Source organism: Cygnus olor, chromosome 4 (genome assembly GCF_009769625.2).
Source record: "Cygnus olor isolate bCygOlo1 chromosome 4, bCygOlo1.pri.v2, whole genome shotgun sequence".
In the NCBI taxonomy this organism is placed as follows: domain Eukaryota; kingdom Metazoa; phylum Chordata; class Aves; order Anseriformes; family Anatidae; genus Cygnus; species Cygnus olor.
Window position 1 is genome coordinate 75907851 of NC_049172.1, and position 9002 is coordinate 75916852.

A 9002-nucleotide genomic window follows, 5' to 3' on the forward strand; every position below is an offset into this window, starting at 1 on the left:
AGAGCTGAAACCTCCCCGAAGTGCTGGCACCCTTAAAGCCAACATTGACGATCCCACTAGATGTTCCCACAGAAGCTCACCCCAGTCTCTCCAGTGGCAGCTCGTGCATGACCTTGGGAGGGGATGTGCACCTCGTAGGCCCTTCCCAAACACTTTTTGGGCAAGAATGATACATCTTGCAGCGTTCCTCTGCAGCAGACTGTTATTAAACTTAACCTGTTATTAATGTTATTTTATTAACATAAATGTTAAAAATGTTTAATTCACGTGCGCCCTGTAAGGAATGATTCTATGGAGTCCCAGACAGCCAGACCGGGTCACTCAGTGGCCATGGAGCACAGGGCCCCAGGGTCTGGGACCTCCAACCCCACGTCCCGGTGGCTGCTGAAGCTCCCCCAGGAGGAGCCCCCCAAGCTCTGGGCAGCCTGTGCCAGGGCTCCGGCACCCGCCCGGCCCAGCAGTGCTGCCTGAGGGGCTCCGGGCTGGGCCCGCGGCCTCTGGGCCTGGCCCTGGGCACCGCTGAGCAGAGCCTGGCTCTGGCCTCTCCACACCTCACTGGAGGGCTTGGCGGACATGAGATCCCCCTGAGCAGCCCCCAGCACCTCCGTGCATGCCCCTCTGTAGGCAACCAGAGCACGGAGGGGGGGACAGAAGGAGGTTGCACTGCCAGGCCTCTTCCCAGCAGGGAGCCAAGGCATGGTCGAGGCACGAAACGAGCCCAGGCTCATTGTCAGAGACCAAAAGGTTGCAGCGGGGGTCAGGCTGCGACCTGCTAGGAGAGCTCGCTGGAGGTTTCTACGCCAGAATCCTAATCCACCACCTGACCATGAAGGTGGGGTCAGCGGCTCTGACTGCATCCTCCTCCCTGGATATTTCCTGGCCATACAGGAAAGGAATTTTCATTTTTAACAGGAAGGCATTGATCTGGGGGTGTTTCCTGGGCAGAGGTTTAAAGCTGTGGCAATGACAGAGGTGATCTAGCTTTAAAAACGTCTCCACTCACCAGCATTGCTTTTTATTTTTATTTATCTATTACCCCACAATTCCTTGGAGCAGACTCAGCTCCTTCTGCTTATTTTTAGTTGCAAACTGGAGCAGCAAAGGAGAAATCGGTGCGAGCTGAGCATGCGTCTGTCATCGCTCGCTGTCACAACACCAGGGATGCAGTGTCCGTCCCGTGCCTTGCACCCGGCACTGTCCCCAGCGATTGCATCCTGCTTATATTTAAAAAAATAGAGAAATAAAGCAGAGAAAAAAACAGAGGTCCACCACACCGATGGGCTGATGCTGGCTGCAGCTGGCTGTTGGCATCAGGACACCCAGACCCTGCCCAAAGCAAGGCAGGGTCCCCCCTGGAACCAAGTGGTCTTCAAGGTCACTTCCAACCCAAACCATTCCACGATTCGATGTTATATCCCATATTTAATCACTGGTAATTTCCCAATTGCTGTGCTTACTTGTAGATGGATATAAGCTGCAGAACTGATGCTAGAGGCCGTGGCATTAGCTGAGGTGGACCTCCATGCAAACAAACCCTTCAACCCAGCTGGCATCACCAGCTTCGGGCGATGATGGGAAGAGGACGCACCAGGGAAGGCTGAGAGGAGCCATGAGACCACGAGCTGAAGGGAGCCAAGACAAGAGGAGACTGCTCACGGTGTGCCCTGCAGAGCAGTGTCCCAGGACCAGCAGGCTCCTGCAGGGGATGCTCGGCCTTGCTCCAGTCCCTTTTCAGCAGCTCCAAGGCAAAGAAAAACCCTCCTGCTCACCTCAGAGACTGAAGCATGGAGGGCCCCGTGGAGGCCCACTCAAGACCCTTCCTCCTCCTGACTCTCTTTCAGGTGACACGAGTAAATATTCCCGGTGATGTGTGTCATTGTGGTGATTCAAGTTTATAGGAAAGTTTCAACCCCATCCCTTTCCAGCTCAGCCTAATGCTCCTATACGGCTTCCTCGCCGCATTACCTAGTGATCTGTTCCCAGCTCCAGCCAATGCTGGTAAAAGGGTGATGGATGCGTGGCTGGAACCCATCAGGCCAGGAGGGGATGCACTGACTTCTCCCCTCTCCTGCACCACAGTATTTTTCCACTGAGAGGGTTTTGGGGTAAAAAAAAAAAAATGCACTCTAGCAAATATATTTGAGAGTGATGCTTTTTCCATTCATGCCTAGGTTGAGCAGCCTGCTGCCTGCATGTGAGAAGGGAACTTCTGCTCTTGTAGCTGAACGGGGGCACTGCAGAATAGATGCAGCTTGTATTAATTTGCACAAAACACCACGTTTAATAGTTTTCCTAATTATATGCCAAGAGGCCAGAGCAGTCAATTCGCAGAGTTCCATGACTTTCCATGTACTTCCAACCTTTGGCAAGAATATCATCAAGTTTTATTAATATAATTAATACTAATGGCAAAAGAAAGCCTACCATCATTTCTCGATCGTATTTTGGATGCGAGTCGAGATCACGATGCTGTAACCACAAGCAACAAATCAGAACTTGATAGATGGATTTGCCTTCTCTAGCAGCTGATGGTGACAGCCTTTAAATTTACTTGGAAGGAAGAATTGATGGCACAGAAAGCCAGCTTCAGAGGCTGATGGTTTTATTTCATGGAGAAGAGAGTTAATAAATCTTTATGCTGCACTGATTAATGATTCTGGAGTGTGTTTCTCTGGAGTCTTGGAAACATTCCTGAAAAGGATCTGGTCAAGGAAGCGGACAGCCCTCACAAATGAAGAGCTGTGGGATAAATTCCTCACCAGGCAGGCACTGGGCCAGGTGCCCCTTAAAATCAGAGGGGTTGGGAACCTCAGGGGGCTCGAGGGCACAGCTTGCAGCCGGTGCTTGGAAAAGCTTTGGCCACCATCTCTGCAACAGGCTCTCCGTGTGTCCTTGGCCATGTCACTTAACTCGCACCAGTGGGTGGAGGAATGGCTCTGGTAACTTGCCCTCTGCTAGCAGCACCTCTGCAGCCAGCTCAGCTCTTCTGCATCCGTCCCTAGGGTATTTTATTGCAATGGTTTGTTAATGAGCAGCCTTATCTGATGGCAAGGCGGCTCTGTTTCGGGTGGAGGGTGGCAGTGGACGTCTGTGTCCCGCTCAGGGCATCTCTGCCAGAGTGCTGGCAAAGCCAGAGCCCTGTGATACTGGGGGCACGGCAGCCTGTGATGTCCTGGGGGGGCTGAGAGCCCTGAGGGAACCCCCTGGTGCTGGTTCATTTCAGGCATCAAGGTCCTGGTCAAAGCCCTCTGGAAACTCAGAAGTTAAAAATAAAACAGCCCAATGGTTCAGTTTAAATATTGTTTTATTAAAAACATACAGATTTTTTTTTTAGAGGTGGTTAAAAACCAGTGTGAGAGCGAGTGGAGAAAGGCTTATTTGGGGCTCAGTGAATCACTTCATTCAGCCTGGAAGGAGGGCTTGCTTGAAGTGCCTGCAGCTTTCCAGTCAACGCACCGCGGTGGAGAGACTCTTAGAGAAAAACGTGAATTTGGAAAGAAGTTGAGGAAATCGTCCCCTCCTGCTTTATTACAGGGAAACGTGCCCACCAGCTGCCTGGCAAAGTCACGGTGCTTGTCCTGAGCCCAGTTGATTGTCCTGCCCCTAAGCAGCACATGCAAAACCAACACTAAAAATATTGTGGCTAGGATGTGTGATGAAGGAGAGAGCAGAAACACTGCTTCTGCTTCCCTGCGAGCTCACAGTGATAGTGCTTTGCCTTTGGGATCGATTTGGGTGTGATCATTTGGTGGGCTGGGGGGCAGGAGAAGAGCTGCTTTCCTCCCAGCCTATTTTTAGGATGAAAAGCTCCATTCTGGCGAGCTGCTCCGCCATCCTCGCCTGCTCCCGGGCTGCAGGGAACAGCCACAGCACCCGAATTGGAGGGATTTCACCCCAAAGCTGGTAAAAAAGCAAGGATGCAGGAGAAGCCATAAATGTTAAGGTCAGGAAGAGGCGGCATTGTCGCTGAGCGCCCGCTGAATATGGTGATGTGCAGCAACATAAAACCTGGAGGGAGATAGCCATCCGCCCCGACCTCCCGCCGGGCTCAGCTCTGAAATTCCAGCCAGCTGCTCCTCCCTCATGCCAGGTAATAAAAAAATAATAATTAAAAAAAAAAAAAAAAAAAGCCCTGTTGGCAGACATCTTACAGAGCCTCACATGCTGCTCAAATCTGCTGAAGCCACCAGGGGAAAGATGCGCTTGGGCAAAAGTCCTCGGTGGTGGCATGGGTGGGAGGTAGAGGCAATCCTTGTGACTTCTTGGTGTCCCCTCCATCACACGAGCATCCCCTCCGACCTCTCGGTGTCCCCTCCGTCACACGAGCATCCCCTCTGCCGAGCAGGGAAGGGACTGGCAGCAGGGCTGGTGGTGTGCCAGTTGCCATGGAAATGCGGAGCAATGCAGTCTAGTTTTCCTGAAAGGGGCGATGTACCCCTCCCTGGAGGGGTGGCACAGAGCGAAGAGGAGAAATCCGGCAGTGGGGCAGCGACCCATCGGTGTGCCACCTCCAGCAGCCACCCCAAGATGGGTCACTGCCCCATCCCATCTCACCATCCATCCCCCCGTGAAGTCCATCACCAGCTTCAGGGCAGGCTTCTGCTCCCTTTTCTTTCTCCAAGGCCCAGCTGAGGGAAATTTTTTTTTTGTTTGTAAAGAAATGGCATTGTCTTCTGCTGTTTTCTTTTGTTTTGGTGGGGGTGGTTTAAGGAATCACAGAAACATCTTGATGCATATTCAGGACCAGCGGCTCAGCTGATGGAGCCACGGTCTCTGGTGGGCAGCCGGCAGGTTCATCGCACACACCCCGGTGTGCCTGGAGGCTCCTCAACCCACAGGGATGAGCACAGGGTGCCAAGGGTTCAAAACGTAATTAGACAACGGAAAAAAAACTACAAAGGGTTCTTAAATATAGGTCTAGTGCAGAGGAAGCAGGAGACATAAATACCTGTGATGTGGAAGAAGACACACGGAAATTATCCCTTTTCCCTACGTGTGGCATCACCATGACCCACATTCAGTCCATCCCTTTGGAAAAACGACTTCCAGCCTCAGCTCCGTGCTGCCCAACTCCACCTCTGGGAGGCTGCGGTGGGGAGGGATCTCCCCAGGCCTCCCCCAGCTCCTTTCTGGCCATGGCAAGGCAAGGCAGGGCAAGAGCAGGAGGACACTTTGCCTCCTTTCCACAGCACCTTCTCCCTCAAAGAGGGCTGGGAGTCCCAGGAGCATCCAGCCCCTTGCTAGAGTCCCCCTGGAGCATAAGGGAGAGCCCAGACCAAGCCCCCAAAGGTGAAAGCTGGGGGAGAAATGAGACAAAGCCAAGAATTTGCACTTGATTTCCATGCTATAGCCCCGCTGGGGGGGAGGCAGCTTGTCGTGATGATCTGTGTGTCGTGGGGGGGAGGCCAAAAAAAACATTGGGGTCCAGCTTGGAGGAAATGCCTGGGCGGACCAGCAGGCACCGGAGAGGAGCTCGCCAAGTGAACACTCACCCAGGCTGGAGCCAGGGCTGGTGGCTTGTGCCAGCCGGCTGCAGGTGGCCGGGGAGCCCCCGGGCTGGCACCGTGTCCCCCGGGAGGGCTGCGCTCCTGGGCGAGCTGGGGACAAGATAAGGGGGTGCGCACACAGCAGGGGTCAGAGGGCACTGAGCAAATTGCGTCCTGTCTTTGGGTTCCTGGCAATGCCAGAGCAAAAGCTCTGCTCCCTTTGGGGTCATCAGCGGCTGCCCCGAGGGTGCTCCCATGGGGGTGCAGGCGGGGAGGGATGCCCGGACAGCAGCCGAACCCTTTCTCCTTGGGGCGATCGCCACGGCAAGGTACACGCTTGGAGCTCACACAACAGCTTTCCAAATCGCTTCCACTCCTGGAGAGCTTCAGCAGAGGCTCCTGCAAGGAGCAGAGACAGCGAGGACCTGAAAATCGGGGGTGAAATCTGTTATCTGCCCGGGTGCCTCCGCAAGGCAGGAGGGGAGCTGGCGGCGGCGCATGGATTCCCTCCTGTCCCCGTGTGACGACACGGTGCGCCACGGGAAGGCTATCCCGCGTCCTCCCGGCCAAGGACCCTCCTGGGCACCAAGGCGCTGTGCCAGCAGCTGGCCCCGGAGGCTGGCTCCGCTCCCGGTCACGTTTTCTATTACCTCATGCGCTTCGCTGGAGCCCTTGCTGGCAGCATCACCTCCCCGGCCGGAGCTGATGCTCCCCTCGCTAACACGGCCACGCTCCCCAACAGGAGCTGCCTTCAGAGAGGGTCATTTAGAGACCGATTTACAAATGCAAGTGGGGTTTTATTTCTCTCAAGCTAAGCAGGAAAAAAAAGGAGAGGGTACGTGGGACCATACCCAAACCACCAGAGCCGCCCCTGGAGGATTAGCAGTGCTCCCCCAGGCAGACAAGGCTTACATAAACAACACACCGTTGTTTTCCGGACTCAGACCACCACGATTTTAGGATCAGCTCTCCGGATGGAGAGAGGTTTCCTAGGGCTGCCCTTGCCCCGTGGCGGTGGCGGGGGACATGTGGGGCACGTCAGCCCTTGCTGCCTGGCATCCCATAAAGGTGGGACAGGGTTTTCCACCTCCAGGAGAAAAGGGACTGGGGCTGTCCGACACATCCCCGGAGAGATGCCCGGGGCAGGGGGAGGAGGAGAGCAAGGACCCCAAGGTCCATCCCCGGGTTGGGTCCCGCCAGCGAGCAGCAGATCTCATGAACAGGAGGCTGTGGTTGTGGCCAGCAGCCACAGGCAGACTGTTTGAACCCATTTGTCGCTCTGGTCTCCGTGACATCCTGGAGCCGTGAGTTTCGGTTTCATCGAGCCCTGCAGGGCTAAGCGTTGCCTTTGGCCTGCCCCAAACCTGCGTTGTGGCCGTGGCACTGGACTCCCCCAGCTCCTGAGAGCTGGGAAGCGACGAATAACTCTGTCCTGCTCACCATTTCCACCAGTGACAATGTCCTGTACCTCTCTCCATCCCCTCTTTTGTTTCCAGCCTGAACCTCGCAGCTCATCCCCTGACACTCCCTGAATCACCAGCCAGGCTTAACGCCTCTTTGCACCTCTTCTCTGGAGATCTCGGCGCATTTTACAGAGGCAGCGCTTAGCAGCCTGCCCCCCGCGTGGGGAAGCACTGCTAGACACATCTGGAAGTGCTCTGCCCGAGGTGAGGCGCTGAGTCACGGCCCCAGCCAGGAATAGCGCTGCGCCCTTGCCGGCGCCCCGCTTGGTGCCGCGGATGCGGTAGGTGATGCTCATGGACCACGCCGACCTCCTCACCGGCTTCATTCTGCTCAAAAGTGGTGGGTTTGTTCCAAAACCACCTGTAATTGTTGTTCCACGTGTGTTTTGTGGTGGGGTCTGAATTGCCTGGAGAAAAACTTCCCCTCCTTGGCTAAACCACCCATGCTCGATGCCGGTTCCCCAAAGCATCGCCGCTCTGCCGGGCTCGGCTCCGGCTCAAAGTTGCCCTTGGAAATTTGGAAATCTCCAAAATCAAAGCAGGACAAGCAGCAGCCTCCACACTTCCTTCAGTGGATGCTTCAGGATGCTCAGGGCACCGTGGCAGCAGTGGAAGGAGCCTCCCGAAGAGCTGCTCCTACCAGCTCCACCCTCTCAACGTCCCCCTTGGATGCGCCGGTGGGGTTTGCGGTGTGGATCTGCCCTCTCCCAGCCTGAACCCACGCCGATCGCACCGGTGTGGCCAGGAGCCAAGAACCAGGAGGACGGGGACACGGTGAGGGAGCTGGCCGCAGCGTTTGCCTTCTCGTTTTGGCAGCTCGCCCCATCGCAGGAGAAGCCGGCGCAGCCAGGATCTGCCTCGCGGCTCCGAACGCAGAATGCCAGCAGAAATGGGAAAGCATTGCAAAATCCTCCTTGGGAAGGAGGAACGGGGCGGGGGGGGGGGGGTGGGAATCGCAAGCCCAGCACCTTTCACGCTTCTAGAAGGAACAAGAGCAACAAAAGGCATTCACGGGGAAAAAATAGCATAAGGCGAATAAGAGCCTGGGGAGATGTAAATCTGGAATAACAGCAGCCCACGTTGGGAGGGGAGCCAGAGCCCGAGCGCTCGGGGAGTGCGTTGCTGCGGTGCGAGGGCCGGATCCTGAGCATCCCCCGGCCGTGGGGATGGTGACCTGAGCCCGGAGGGAGGCGAGGGATGTGTGTACGTGTGTGTGTGTGTGCTTGCACCTGTGTGTGTGTGCACGGGCGTGGGGGTGAGAAAGGTGTGGTGGGGGGTGCGGGTGGGACGGGGGGGGGAGATGTGCATGCACACGGAGAGAGTCCGGGCACAAATACACACAAAAACACACACACACAAATGAAACACACGCGCAAACACACGCACACGACTGAAATACACACGCAAACAGATGCACAACCAGGTGCAGCCATGCACGCAGCCACGCACCCAGCAATGCACCCCAAGCCCGGCGGCACCGTGGGGCCTGCAGCGATTTGTTAAAAATATCGCGATTATTAGGGCAAAAAAAAAAAAAAAAAAAAAAAGGGGGGGGGGGAGAGAAGGAGGAAGGAAAAGGGGGAAAAAAAAAAGATAAAAAAAAATAAGCTGGAGAAAAGGCGGAGGGAGGGGTGGGGGGGAGGGAGGGGGCAGCAGCGTCACGGGAGAGATTTCCTTATTGGGGCTCCCTAGCCTACATCCTGAGTCCATATTTGGGCATTTACGTCACGGCAGCCTCGCTGGGGACTCCAGAAATGGCTGCGGCGGAAGGGTCGGAGCGGCCCCGCGGCAGCTATAAAGGGGGCGGCGGGGAGGGCGAGCCGGGCGTCCGCACGGGCTGCGCTGCTCCGCCGGCCCCTGCCGCCCCACGGCCCCGGGCACGGCTGCCCCAGCCCGCAGCCCCCCCCCCCCCCCCGCACACACCGCCCCCGGCACCCCGGGCACCCCCCGAGGCACCCCGAGCACCCCCCGGATCCCCCCGAGCATCCCCCGGCTCGCCCCGAGCATCCCCTGGATCACCCCGAGCATCCCCGGGATCGCCCTGAGCATCCCC